At 37.9% G+C, this 15,919-nt stretch overlaps 1 protein-coding gene across 1 annotated transcript in view; it reads left to right on the plus strand.

Moving 5' to 3' along the window:
* CNTNAP2 (contactin associated protein 2) overlaps positions 1–15,919 on the plus strand; it is a 1,951,553-nt gene that overhangs the window by 1,299,588 nt on the left and 636,046 nt on the right. The gene's annotated exons all lie outside the window — the stretch shown is intronic.

The raw sequence follows: 15,919 nt of genomic DNA on the forward strand, positions 1-15,919 counted from the left end.
TGTGCCTATGTGTGCGTATCTGTGTTTCTGGTGCTTAATTATCAGTAGTTGCTTCGGTCCAAAGTATATCAGAGCCACTTGTGAACTTTCAAGCACTACCGTCTGAGTTCTTCAGTCGTCCTTAACGTACAACTGAAGGCATCCTAAAGGCTGCCCGAGGTAAATGGCATGTAGAAGAGCAGTAAAATTTAGAGCTCTTTATTATCTATAGGCACTAAATAGTATCTGTTTGCTCAAGAAGTTCGACCTAATTTTTTTTCGTGATAGCTTACTTTTAACAATGCCTCAGGATGCATGTGTGTGCGCGCGTGTGTGTGTGTGTGTGTGTGTGTGGTTCGGATTGTAGAAAAATAAAGAATTTCCAAAGGTTGCCCTCAAAATATCTTTTCCAAGAGATACATATGCTTTGGGGTTCTTGGCAGCAAATTCAGGATGTTGACGGAAAACGAAATCCCTCAGTCTATAGTATAACAGAGTAGAAATAGAGGATGTGCTCTGAGAGAAACAAATGTTCACACTTTTCAGCCTTGCCGCTCCTCAGGTAAGTGACTTTGGTGGAGTTAATTGAACTCTTAAGCCTTAATATCCAGGGTTTTTTTTTTTTCATTCAAATAGGCATCATAATGCCTACTACAGGTGAGTGAGAATTTCCTGGCGTCATGTGCAAATGCTTACTATAGGCTTTGATGCACTTAACTTCATACATAGCAAATAGTGTATTGATTATTTTTAATATTAAGCAACTTTAGAAGTGGCATCGTGCTCCATCACAGACCAGTGGGCTATTTTCTGTCCAAAATCAGTATTGGATTGAAGGCAATATTGTGGGGAGTACTTACAAAGAAGAGTTAGATAAAACAAGATGATATTTTAAAGATTTGATTTAGTTTGGGTTTTTTTTTATTTTTGGTTTTTTGGTTTTTTGTTTTTTTGGTTGTTTTTTTTTTTTTAAATGTGCAAAGCCTTGTGGTGAAATTATAGACAAGTGTAACCAGTGGAATCTAAGAAAGTAAAATCTGTGGTTGTGGACATGATTGTTTCAGACAATTAGTGATTCTGCTGTTTGAAGAAAGGATGTGATCGTGGCTGAGGCGTTGAGGTAGTGCTTAGAGGCAGAAAGACAATTTGAGGATGTCAAAAGAGGGTAAGCAGAAGTCTAGAAGACAGAATATGGATGACCCTTTAGGTCATGGTCAGAAGTAGCTCAGCAAAAGCAGAGTTCAGTAAGAACAGTAAGGAATAAGGTTGGAAAGTACATGGGAGAAACTGGGGCCAAGGAGGGAGTGGGACTTGAAGGGGCGGTGCATGAACTAAGTGTTCTGCTGTGGAGCTGGGATTTTTTTTTCCCCTGAAGGCTGGTGCTTCTCAGACTTCAGCAGGCATTGAAATAACCTGGGACATTAATAACACACAGATTGCTGAGCCCCATTCCACAGGCTTCTGATTCGCTGGGTCTGAGGTGGGGCTCCAGAATTTTCATATGTAATGAGTCCAATGGGCTGAATTGTGTCCTTCCAAAATGTGTGTGCTGAAATCCTAACCCTAAATGTGACTGAATTTCAGATAGAGCTTTTAGTAGGTAATTAAGGTTAAACAAGTTCATAAAGCTGGTGAGATTGGCGGCCTTATAAAAAGAGGGCGAGCCAGTTCTTTCTCTCTACCACATGAGGACACAGTGAGAAGGCAGCCATCTGCAAGCCAGGATGAGAGCCCTCACCAGAAACCGAATTGGCTGACAATGTGATTGCGAACTTCCAGCCTCCAGAACCATGAGAAAACAAATGTGTGTTGCAAGCCCCCAAGCTGCGGTATTTTGTTCAAAGCCTGAGTGAACTAATAACATGAGTTCCCAGGCAATGACAACATTGCTGGTGTAGAGATCACTCTTTGAAAACCACTGCTGGGGGCCATGGGAAACCTTCCGAGTCCCTACGGCCCACCTGTTCTTCCATGCGTTTGCACTTACATAGCCTCTTTTTTACTGGATCTTGTTTTCAATGCATGGAAAAGTCAACCAAGGATCAAAGAAAATCCAGGGCATTGGGTACAATTAGTGACTTCCTCGGCACTGAGTTTCACGAGTGAATGCTCCTTATTGAGGTGCATTCCAAAGATTTCAATTTGTCTTCAATCCTCAGGGTGTGGACGAGGGTGAGGGTGAGGGCAACCTGCTGACCAGAATAGTAGCTGGTACCATCAGCTTTACCTTCTTACATGCTTCTCTTCAACTCCAAAGTCAACTGCCACTTTTTGAATTTTGCTCTAGTGGTTCCAAAACACAATATGACTTTTCAATAAGTTCAGTTCACAGTTTGGGCACTGTGAGAACTAGGTCGGAAGTAAGAGAACGAGTCTGCCTCTAGTGCTCCTGGCCTTGCTCTCCATTCCTTCTCTCTTACCTCTGTCTCTTCCCCACAAACCCCTCAGAAGCCTACGTTCCTTTTCAAAACCGGCGGTTCCTAAAACATCAAGAAAAAGAAGATAAACTTGTTTTTAAACAGTATTTTTGTATATTTTCTAGTAATAAGCTAAACATACTTCTTGTCAACCTCCAGATGCCTCTTCAGGGGGAATAAATACTAAATTGAACTCTAGAATTAATTGTTCATCTGCACAGTCGCAGATTATTTTCTTGTGGTTCGATATTTGTAGACGATTGTTGTACTTAATAGATTATACTCTGAAAATAAGTTTATCATATGCTGCTTGCCTAAATGTGCATATACATGAATACAATTTTCACTCACCAAAGATTAATGCTTAATAAACTATTGCTGATTGAAATGAAATGAAAATACATAATTTTAAGTATTACCTCATTCTACCTTCAGGCAGTTGTTTTAAACAAGAGCGTGCGTCAGAATGCTCAGGTTTGTCAAAATGCTGATTCCTGGGCCACACTCCCATTTGATAGAACTTGGTTGGGGCCCAGGAATGTTTGCTCTTAAAAAAACCATCCATTTGTAGTTCTGTGAACCATACACTAAGAAACGCCATTTCTAATTTACAGTGTGAAGATCTCTCATGGTAGACTTTAAGGTTTCAATATTCCATTTTAGAGAAGATTAAAGGAAATATTAGAACTTGTCTGGCCAATTAAAAGAAAACAGCATACATAATTACCTACTCCTTCAGCTAAACTAGATTGGCATTGTAATATTTATTAAACCTTTCATAGACCAGTCTCTAAATATTCTACAGTGAATTTCAGCCTTCCCTTCTGAGTCATTCTTCATACTCCCAATTTCTGTTTCCCAGGGTAGTTAGATCTATAGAACAGCTGAAGCAAAGAAAGGGAGTAGTTGGTGTAGTGAGTGTTTCCGTATGATTGTGTTCTGTGTATGTCCAAAGAAGAAAGAACACAATTTAATAAAAATCTTTAATTTGCTGTTTTAAGGAGCTAATGTTTGCTGTAATTGGGTTTTTTTTTTTTCCTCCTTCCTGGTAACAGTCAATTTTAAATATCCATTTACTCGTTCTTAACTAAGACTGAATTATATTGGAACTTCTGTAGTAGTACTTGTGACATCTGTTTGAATACAAAGTATATTCATTATAGTCATGGCAATTAAAATGAATATCAAATGAGTTTGTAATAGCTATGCACTTAAAATGTTATTCTTTATTTTAAGAGCCTTACCCTCAAGAGTTCATTTGGGGCTCTATAGTTTCTAATGATACTTAGGATAAAGAGTTGATTTTGTATGCATATGGACCTCATTTTTATTTTGATAAATGTTTGGTCGTACCATACCATTAGCCAACAAATGTAGAATTGCTCATTATTGGTTTCTCACAAATTTACAAGGGCAGTAATATATTTCTTGCAATGTTATCTCTTCTTTTATTACCACAAAATTTTAAAAATGGAATCAATTTTAAAGTAATAATTTTGCCATTCTTTATGGTCATATCTATTCTTGCCATGTTACTATTAATTCAGCTATTCTTAATCAGCTTTGTAAAGGACATAGAAACAAGACAAATAAGGTTATTTTATAGAGGAGCCTGTTTGTAGGGAGGCCTACCAATTTGGGGATAAACAAATTCTACCTACACAAAGAAAACCATTAATGGGTATCCAAAACCAAAAGGATGTTAACATGTTTTATATTTATATCCCCAGAACTGCAAATGTTGTAATATATGAACTTATGAAAGACAGAAACCATTAAACAATGAAATCTACTTCTAAAATAAATATCTTAAGAACCTGAATTTGTTAAGTTAGATATCAAGAGAAAGTTTCATTAGGTTATACTTAAGAAATGCCTCGGTCAACAATCCTAATACCTTTAAATAAAATATTTTCCTATATTTGGACACAACCTATTAGCCTGCTTTATTTTTATAAGCTTGCTTTATAATGCTTATTTGTTTACCTAAGATCCATTAGAATCATATATTTATATTACAAAACATTATACTTTCTAATTAAGAATTTTTTTGTTGAAGTATTCCTTGCATCAATAAAGATGTATTTAACTATAGAGGTGTAAAGTTGATACGGTTCTTGTTGTTCTGACTATATTTAGTGTTGTTTTCATTGGTTTCCAGTGCTTCGTTTCTTTTAATTTCTCAATATAGTCTTATTCTCATAAGTCATAGTTTTATTGCTTCTTTCGTTGGAAGAAGCAATATAAATTATCCGTCCTTTTGGGTAGTTTACTATTAGATTTTATATCTATTGAAAAGGAATTATGTTCACAATTTTTGCCTGTAAAGTAAGCTGTGTAAAATTCAATATACTTTGATGATACTAAACTGTGATTTAGTGGCATCCAAAAGACAAGAAAACATGACTCTTATATTATAAGTTATATAACCTATTTTTAGAAAAAAATGTAAACTTTGGGGAAGTTATTAAAAAAGTGAATTTTCTAAGTTGGCATTATGCATAAGAAAGCATCATGTTTAACTCTTGAAACAACATAGATAAAAACATTGCTTGATGGCACCTAAAGATTAGCATTTTCATTGTGTCTGGTCAGTATGTTAATCAAAAGATTAATCATTTATCTAATTAATTATTGTGCTAAATAATTGTACTAACACTGGAGGATGCAGTTAAATGGGACAAATAACTAAGAGATAAAATTAGGGGATCAAATCTAGTTAGATCCCACCCCCAACCAACTAGACTGTCTGTAGAGGACACTGTGGTGAAAACGGACAGAACGGTCATAGGGAAAATAGAGGCTATTTCAGCAGTATGTATAGGAATTGATGAAAGACTCAACAGGAACAATGGATGAGGTTATCAATCAGTCTACAAATATTTATTGTTTCTTGTGTATCAAGAATCATAACATGTAAGCTGACATGTGGATTCATCAGTTAACTAAGAAAAAAATGGCAAGGGGATTTCTAGGTTAGAGATGTCAGAATGTGCACTCATTGTGAGATGAAGGTCAGAGAACATGAACTTGGGAGGAAAGGAGAAAGATCAGAACGGTTAGAGTAGATACACTGAGGGTGAGAGAGAGAGGAAGGAGATGAAGGAGAGTCTGCACAACTATAAGGATTTCACTCAGAGGCAAGCAGGATGGCTTTAAGCGGGGGATTCCAGCTGTCAGGTGGAGAACAACATTCAGGAAGCATGGGTGTGCAGGAAGAGAATATCCCACACAGTGACACTGAAGTATGGGTGACACTAGATGTCACAGAGCCTCCCTGGGCCCTGAGAGGGAAAACTCTCCTTGAAGTGTAGGTAGGAGAATCAGCACAAGCCATGATTGCTTATCTACAGAGTAATGTTAGGAGAAGGGAAAGTGCGATCTTCCCTTGTGCCCAGGAGTAAAGATAAAGTGGATGACTATGAGCAGTTGTAATGCCCTCATCAATGACTCCAAGAGATCCCAGGAAGAGCAGGGAAAGAACATTGAAGGAAAGAAAACACTAATTTGAAAAGGTAATCCACTTGAAGAAGTGGATTCAGCTAACAGGACTCCAAGTGATGATCAGAGCAATAGGAAGAGGCAAACTAGGAAATCCTAACAATGAGGAAGCTAAAGCAAAGGAGTGTTTGACGATAAGCAAATGAGTTTAAAGAAGGAAAGAAAGAAAGGAAAGAGAAAGAAGAAAGGAAAGAAAGAAAGAAAGAAAGAAAGAAAGAAAGAAAGAAAGAAAGAAAGAAGAAAGAAGAAGAAGAAGAAGAAGAAGAAAGAAAGAAAGAAAGAAAGAAAGAAAGAAAGAAAGAAAGAAAGAAAGAAAGAAAAAGTAAAAACAAAACAAAACAAAAAATGAAGGTGTGGTCAGTCATCAGCATATCAAGCCAAGCCTTGGCTTTGGCTATTTGGAGGCTGCTGGAGTTTCCTGTCGGTGGGGTCTGGTGGTTAGAGCCACTAAAGAATGAATAGAAAAAGGAAAAGGAAGAGCAAGCGAAGGTCTTCAAGAAGTTCCATAGTAAAGGGGGATGGCTCAATACAGAATTGCTGCTTAATCAGAAGACGAGCTGCAGCAAGGGTTTGGGAATTTTTTGTATTTTAAAAAATGAGGGAGTTATGAATAAGTTTATAAATGGAGGAGGCAGGGGAGAGGAAGAGGCTAAAGACATAGAAGAGGAATGAAGGAACCCCAGGAGTGACAAAAGAATATGGAATTTGCCTTGGCAGGGGAAAAAAAATGAATATCTGCTCTGAGAAAAGAGATAAAAGAAAGAGTAGAGATTTTCATTAAATTCTATTGACCAACACCGGTCTTGACATTTCATCTCCTTTAACTCTCAGAGTTATGTGAACTAGATTTTATATATCTCTAGTTTGCAAAATAGGGCTTAGGGAGGTGAATAAACTCGCTAAAGGTCACAATAGCTGGAAGTGAGGAAGCAGGGTTCAAATGCAAATCTATCTTCTCACAAGACTTGCCTTCTGACTCTCTGAGGAGAGCATGAACATATGGAAAGGTCAGTGCCCCCCACTCCCCGCAAAGTGAGGTTAGAGTGACCCCCCCCCCAAGCAGGATCTACATCCATCCCATCTCTTCCTCCACTATGAAAGAACGTTTTCCTTCATGCCATTTACTTTCTGTCTCTGATTAGAAATGCTCTTTGCCAAGTGACCTTTGCTCAAGACCAATATTTTTGATTAATAAATTAATCTTAAGGGCAAATTTGCTGAGGACAGCTTGACTGACCTCTACTAAAAGTACTGCGTTTCAAGGTGCCAACTTTTTGAGCTTTGAGGTGTGACTTTGAAGAACATTGACCTTCTAGAACTTAATGAAGATTTTTATTTCTGCCATTTTATTTTCTGAGTGCCTTTTTTTTGATGACTGAAATAGGAATGGAGGGAGGCTTTGAAGTAATCCTATAACACACTGTGAAGTTTGGAAACTGTCTTCTCATAGACTTAAATCATAAATATTTTTTGTTCGTGTATCATCTTTAAAATTATCCACTACAATGACATAAGATGAAGATAAACCTAATTGGTTGTGTAAATTATGTTTAAAAGTACCTCTCTCCTCAACAGGATACTGGAAAAGAAAAAGAGAATTTTAGAGAATTTTACTATAAAAATCCCTTGCAAATCTCTAGAGCTTTATTAAGAAACATTCAGCAAAGATTTGTTAAATAGATAAGACTCTTCTAGGTGCTGTGAGAATGAAGGAGAGCAAAGAATAGTTCTTAAACGGCATTTGCCTCAAATTTTAGAAACATTTTTTTGTAATGAGAATAAAGTCATTTTGTATATGATATAAACACAGAAGGAGTTTTACTGGGATATCTTGGATAAGAGATTGAATACACAGAGAACTCAAAACAATTTCTAAATAAATTGATATGTGTATTTTGTACTGGGGAGAAGGTCAGGAGTTGTTTGGAGAAGCCTAGGAGAGAGGGATTTTGAGTTCCATGGTCCAGTGTACCAGTCCAGGTTCAACCAGAGAAATAAAACCAGTAAGAATATATGTATTTATAAATTTATTACAAGGAATTGGCTTCTGCAGTAGTGGGACCTGGCATTGCAAGTCCAACATGAGGGCAGACTGGAACTCTGAGGAATGAGAAGAAAGCTGCTGCCCACAGGTCGAATTTCTTCTTCAAGGAAGACCATGGCCTTTCATCCTTTCTTTCAGCTGATTGAATCAGGTCTGTCCAGTTTACGATCACCTAATCTCTCTTACTTAAAGTCAGTGGATAATGAACTTAACGGCATCTACAGAATACCTGCACAGCAACACCTCGATTCGTGTTCGTGCGATGACTGGGCACTGCAACCCAGATCAGTTTGCACATTAAACTGATCATCGTAGTCAGCAAAGATTTTTTTTTTTAAGTGAACAACTGAGAAACCCATTTCTAGAGTAGCAATAATTTATTCCCTCAACTGGAACATACAGCTCTCTCTGTCAACGTAGACAGGTCAGATCGACCTGTTAGCAGTGTTGGGAAACCTTTCATTCTCCTGTCTCTCCATTTATGATGAGGGCACACATGTCAAATTGACAAATAAATATCATTTCATATGGTAATAGCAGTGGTGATTTGAAGGAGTCAAGTACATCAACTTAAGAAGTCAAAACCAAAGGTTTTCCTTTTCCCTGTGTTGTCTCAAAAAAGAATTGTGGATGCCTTTATTCCATATTTTAACCAAGGTAGCCTGTGTCCACCAGGGATCTGGCAATATTAACTCATGTTGGCTCAGAGCTCTACCTAAAGGAAAGCATCTCCATTGATCCAAATGAGCGTACTCCATATACAGAACCTTAGGAAAGCTGCAGAATAGTTCCCTGACTCCATCCGCATTATTTTGCAGTGTTTCTCTGGGTTTGCTTTTATAATTGAATCAAATCCCACTGCCATGCAAACTAACAGTAATGTTACAGAAGCTCAGAGAAAGTTGAAAGAACTCACTTTTTAAAAAGAATGGATAAGAATGAGATAATACACCAGTTTTATTTCAAAGGCTGTATCCTCAAGTTTTGTTATTTCCCACCAGTGAATGACAGAACTTCTCTAAAATAATAAGTCTCCAAAAAGGCAGCTGGATTCTATTATCTGTTTGCCTATGATTTACCAAAACCACTTTTTATAGGACAGTGATTAATGTCGCAGAGTGTTAGTCAAATAGAAATGCCATAGCTATTTTGACCTTCACTCGGTATCTTAAATTCTCTTAAAGAACTCTTTTTTTTTCCCCTATTGGTACTGGATTTGAAATTCAGGCTTACTGTATTGTCCTCTTTAGTCTTAGACAAATAATATTTTAAACCTCTAAATTAAATTATGATGAAAGGAGGAGAAATGATATTAGTGTTTATTAATTGCTTACCACAGACATTTATATAGATTGGCTCATTATATCTATCCCCAAAACTTTGTAAATTATATATTATAATTTCCATTTTATACCTGAAGAAACATGACTTTGGGAGGGTTAATTCACCAAAGGTAAACAGTAAAAATGGTGCTTAGAGTCCAAACCAAGATTAAGATCTGGGCTCATGTGCCTCTAGACTCGTATATATTTTCTAACAATATGTTAAAAAAAAAAAAAGGAAGGGAGGGAGGAGATGGTAGAGAGAGGGAGAGAGAAGAAAAGAGAACAAAACAAAGTGGGGTCACCTAATAAGCTAATTGGGGAAATTTAATTTTTTTTCCTAAAGTGTAAAATTAGGATGTGCTTTTAGCACAATTAAAACAGAAGACTGAAGCACTTTGTTAAGCAAGAAGCCAAAAGGGACATTTATGAGATCTTGCAACTGCTTCATTTTGAAATTCTACCTTCCCCCCCCTCCAACATCCTCGATTTGGCCCTGACAAGTATATTAAAAAATATGGTTTAGATGACAATTTGTTTGGAACCATATTGAAAAACATTTGATGTGAAAGAAATAGGAACATGCCTCTCTTTCTATAGAGCAACTTGACTTTCATGTTTTAATATCAAGGTATTTCAAACAGAACAGGTGAATTGTATATTGATGAAATAGAAAAATGTTGCAAAAGGTTATCCACTCTTCAGACGAGATATGAAAACAAAATGTTGACGTTTTCCTTTTCTTTTCAGAAGAAACTCACACACTTGAGCCTAACACACATGCCGTGCCCAACGCTGCATTCTTACCTTATGAATTTGCTGTTGACAGATTGCTCAGAGATCCTGTTAGAATGGGGAAGGGCAGAGATGACCGGGTCTGCCTGTGGGTGGGCAGTGCCTGAAGGGTGGCCCTAGGACCCTGACATGGGAATAAAAGTCAGCCAACAGAGACAGAAATCTATTCTCTTTCAACAGGGAATTGTTTTCTGTCAAAAGAATAAAATAACTCTCAGTCCAGGCTCGTAAGTGGGAGGGAGAATGGACAAGGGGAGGTGGCTCGTGCTGGGTAATAGGAGGAAGGGGTCTCAGTATGCAGGCAGTGGAGGCAAGAGCCCGGGGCAGAAGGACGAAGCCAGAAGGAATATGGAGAAGTAGCTAGACCAGAACAGCCCACTCTGCATTCTGTCCAGCCAGACTGTGGATTATATTTAGTGTCTCGTGGTTTTTACAAAATCATATTGATCTAGTTAGACCCAATTTTAAAATCAATTTTCTTTCTTCTTAGAAGGCAGCCATGTAAAGGTCTCCAGAAACCAAAATTCTTTTATTTTGTTCCATTGCAAAACATCAAGATGGTAAGCTGATGGAAGCAACAAAGTTTCTTAGGATCAATGCTATGAGATTGGCAAATCTATTAAACGAAGCTTAATATATAATCAGGGATAGAAGTTTCAGCTCCGCTAACCACAGTTATGAGTTTACATGAAGAAAACTGGTAAAATAACTCATAAATTTTAATTTAAAAATAGGAAGTATTAATGAAATAAAGGCCACCAAAGCAGAGGACAAGTGTGTACTTCCTAAATGAACAACCCCTACCCCCAGGTCTCGTAGACTTTCAGAGATGACCTGAATTCTGGAATCACTAGATGCATACTATCCAAACTCATAAAAAGCAACAAAAACATGAATCGATATAGTAGATGATTTTAATATAAAGACTTGGCATTGGAATGTTATAACGTCTAAGATTAGAGTGTAACTAATATCTAAAAGTATATCTGAACATGATAATGGAGTTACAAGATATTCAACGGCAGTGACTTCTTTCCTCCTTCCATCCCTGGGGATGTTATTCTTCTTCCTTCTAGTCTTACAGTAGATATTGTTCAGTTTAGGAAAAGGATCCACCTTCACTATTTATACGTGTACATGTATTTTTTTCACCTGATGGGGTATATACCCGTGCATCTCTGTGATAATCTAAGGCACCTCTATGTGTTCTAAATACCACACACACACACACACACACACACACACACACACCCTACCTGGTTCCAGAAATAACTTGGTCAAGCAGAATTCCTCCATGAAACTGATTAGTTCCGATAGACTTCTTGAAAGTAACAATTCATAGAGCTTATTTGAATTGCAAAGAAATCAAACTACTTATATGGAGTAGGTATTTGCTACTGAAGTTGAAAACCATCATTTGTGGGGAAAATAATCTGACTGGAAATAGCTAAAAATTGGCTATCATTTACTACATTGTTAACTACAAGTGAATTTCAGCTCAAAAGTGACAAAAGTGGAAAAAATTAAAAGTAAATGTAACTTGATACCATACAGTTGGCGCCAGAGTATTTTACCAAGAACAGAAAGATACATATTCAGTGGAGAGGGGTCAGCTTTGGTCAAATATGAGAAATAAAGATCTAAAGTAATACAGACTAAATATGAATTTTAAAAAAATAATCTGGAGTAAGAATAGCCCAGAAATATATAACCAGTTTTTTTTTTTTTTTAAGAAGTGATTTTCTGCTACCACTAAGGATTGCTATTATCCTGTTTTGAGCATCACCTCAAGACAGGGACAATCTAACCCAGGAGAAATGTATAAAATATGTATAGGCATGGTTCAGAGAAATTTTTAAAAAGCATAAATGATCTGAGGAGGAGAAATATAATTGGGATTATATATGTAGGAGAAAGGTCTATTAAAAAAATGAGTCCTTGAGAAAATAAAAATAATGCTGAACTGCCTTGGAAATTTCATTTTTAATAAGAAAGTAGAAAGACAAAGACATTGGGCTTCACTTATATTAGAAAGGATTTAGTGGAGATTTTATCTGAAGCAACTTCTTAGGATAGCGTAGATGAAATGCTTGCCTATGCGTAGAAGTTTCAGAAAGGAAAAGAAACGTAGCTTGCATCAAATTCCAGTGGCTGGAATGACATCATGTGGAGAAGCCTCGAAGGCTGTCTCTCAAGATATCTGACATTACCTTAATGAGTTTTCTACGATTCGAAGTCAGATTCTTTTGATAGAACTTGATTTATCAGCACACTCTAGTTGGATCTCAAATATAATCAGAGTCTGCGAGATTGAGATCTACCATCAAAATGCCACCATATATTAATTTAAAATGAGAAGAATAACTGCCGAAGGGATAGGATGGTCGGGCCAGCACCTTCTATGCAGGCAGGGTACACAGAGAGACAAAGATAAGCCAGGATGCCAACGTATCAATTTGTAATGAAAAATGGAATGCTGGAGGGACTGGACGCTTTTGCTCTCTACCCTGCCAAATCGCTCCCTGTAGGGCTACCATCTGGGGAGCCAAATTAGAACCAGATGTTTTCTTGTGCATGGACTTCTACCATGAGGAATGCATTAGGTTTTGAGAGAAGGACTGGGCTCTCTTTGGACCATGGAACCCTTTCTCTGAGGCTGCAGTTATGCAAAGTCTGTCTCGTTCACTGCCCTCTTACCTCCACATGGGCTGTCTGTCTAGATTCCTTCCACCCTATTATTATTTAGCTCTATTAACATGTTCAATCAGATTACAGTGAAGTCCTGGTGACATAGGGGTAATTTTGTTCCGGTCCTTGCTTTGCGTTGATATTTTGATTCAACTAGCAGAAGATGATCTTATCTTTAAGACTCTTCAGGGACGTTCTCAAGACCCCATACCTGACAACCAAAACCAGAGATGATTTCTTAAAGTTCTTTCCAGTCCTCTATTTTTTTTTTTTTTGGGCGGGGGGGGAAGGTTTCTTGTGCTGTATTATTGCACACAGATAACCAAATTTCCTTTTGGAAAGACAAAGGAAAGGAAAGTTGGGTGGATTTAGAAGACGTGGCCTACGTATAAGTAAATCCTTAGTGTTTTTCTAGTTCTGAGAGGGAAATCATCGTCGTTTTGACTGAGATGTTTGCATTCATTGCCCAGAAACTTGGTTTTGGCTCCCCATGGGGATCAAATGGAATATGCAGATAAAGTACTTTACTTCTTAGTAGCTTTTATAGATATTTTGATCATTTTCATCATACTAGAGCTTCCAATTTGGAACTGACTGTGAAGATGAAGAAGCTCTTGCTCAGCAAAAAAGTCTTAATGTTCAACCATCTACTCCCTGGAAGCTTTTGTGATAGCACACACTACCACGATGGAGAAACCATTGAGGTGAATGAGCCTTATGACTTATCCATGTGTTACTGCTGAGCCATGTATGGTCTGTATGGAACTCCACTGGAAAGCTATCATCTGATAATACAAAGCAAGATAAGGTGGAAGAAATATAAATGGGACTGACTGGAGAGTAATACAATTAATTTATAGCCAGACATATTAAATTTGTTTAAGATTGACAGCAGATTACCCCTGGGAAGGAGAAAGAGAGAAGGGAATGGATTTTATTTTAAAGAGCTCCTGAAACCTACTAGGATGTGCCTAATGAGGTGATGTAATATAAAACATCACTTGATGTGAAATTTGCATAATGCTTTTTTTCCCTAAGAGATTGCTTTGAAAGAATAACAAAGAAACTGAAATGAGGTGGAAAACAAAAATAACAAAACACAAATATTTTCTCAGTGTTTGCAAATATTAAAAATAATTTCCCATCTTCTGATTCATTTGATCTCCTGAGAGCCCACCTGGATGTCTTCAGAATGTAAAATGATACTTTAATTAATACGTTGGGATTTAGATTTCTCTATAACTATGGCACTTGTATAAAAAAATGTTCATGTCTGGTCATGAGCCAAGCAAGGCAGTGGTCGTGTGAATTATGCCATGTTGTGCAGGACCAGACAAATACCTATGCACACCTTTGATTTATGCACAAACAGTTGTAAATCAGCCAGCCCTTATCACAGTGGTCCAAAGAAGTCTGTCTTTTGCAGTTTATTCCCTCTGCTTTGCACCTTTTTTTTTCTTTTAATGGAGAACCCTCTCTACCTGGAGGCACCTGTTTTCTGGCCAACTCTGCTTCTCCAACTAGAAAACAATTTTAATGCTCTCATGTTTAGGCTACACTGTTACCCCAGCGCCGTGTTTCTCCTCCCATTGCTGCTCCCTTCACAATTTCATAGGAGACCTAGCACTCATATTGCCTTGCTTTGAAATCTTCCCTACAGAGATGGGAAAGACTCCGCCACGTTTTACATTTGTTGCTTAATTAAATTTTAGCATAAAATTTCCAGCCCCTGCATCACCTTGTACATATTGTTTTGCATTTAAAACCCTTCATATTTGGGATCCCTGGGTGGCTCAGCGGTTGAGCACCTGCCTTTGGCCCAGGGCGTGATCCTGGAGTCCCAGGATCGAGTCCCACATTGGGCTCCCTGCATGGAGCCTGCTTCTCCCTCTGCCTGTGTTTCTGGCTCTCTGTGTGTGTCTCTTATGAATAAATAAGTAAAATATTAAAAAACCCTTCATATTTAATTTTGAAATTACTTTCCGTTCCTTCATCTAGTCATTCATTCTCTGAACCAGTGCTGGTTGGCCATCTATTCTCTTTAAGCTACTAAGCTAATTATTTTTTTAAGTTTTTTTCTAGGTTTAGATAATTATTATTATTTTTTTAAGACTTTATTTATTCATGAGAGACACAGAGAGAGAGAGAGACAGAGACACAGGCTGAGAGAGAAGCAGGCTCCATGCAGGGAGCCTGACGTGGGACTTGATCCTGGGTCTCCAGGACCAGGCCCTGGGCTGAAGGCAGCGCTAAACCGCTGAGCCACCGGGGCTGCCCTACTAAGCTAATTATTGTGGCTGGTTAAGAAATGAAGAAGACTGGTTTCCTAAGGGAGGGATCTCCTATCGGGGCTATATTTTGTTTGTTTGTTTGTTTGTTTGTTTGTTTGTTTTTCTTTCCTTTTTAAAGATTTTATTTATTTATTTATTTATTTATTTATTTATTTATTTATTTAAGAGAGAGCAGGGGCAGAGGCAGAGAGAGAAGCAGACTCCCCACGGAGCAGAGAGCCCTGACTCAGAAACTTGATCCCAGGGCCCCGGGATCCTGACCTGAGCTGAAAGCAAATGCTTAATTAAACAACTGAGCCACTCAAGTGCCCCATATTGAAGCTGTTTTAAACAACTTCCTTCTAAAGAGAAGTAGGCAGGTGGGAGATGGGTGAGCCTCTGAAATCACACTGCACACGACACTGGCCCTAAAGGCAGAGTTGACTAAAGTCATTATTAAAGAAAAAAAATAAAGAAAAAAAATAAAAAAAAATAAAAAAAAAAGTCATTATTAAAGGATGTGTCAGCGTCCTCCTGCCCCCAACCCAGCCACCCAACACATTTTAAAAGGTAAGCGCTTCTATCCAGCCACCTGTCGTCAAGGGACGGCTTTCCTGGTTGTGCTTGTTATAAACCTATTATAAACCAGTTTCCTGAAGATGAGGGTGTCTATCCTGTGCTGCTTTCCTGTGCCAGGCCCTGCCCTGCCCTCCCAGCCATATTCTAGAGGTAAGGCACCTCCTAACCCAGCCCCAGACTTCCCTAGCTTCAGCGTCTCCCTTCCTTTGTCTCAAGGACCCAAATGGGTTTATTGCACATTTGATGTCATCTTTAGAGAATATACTGTCATTTTCTTTCTATAACCCCTCTTTTCCAACATCCTTGCATTTTAACTCTCAGCTG

Source organism: Vulpes lagopus, chromosome 4 (assembly GCF_018345385.1).
Source record: "Vulpes lagopus strain Blue_001 chromosome 4, ASM1834538v1, whole genome shotgun sequence".
Classification (NCBI taxonomy): domain Eukaryota; kingdom Metazoa; phylum Chordata; class Mammalia; order Carnivora; family Canidae; genus Vulpes; species Vulpes lagopus.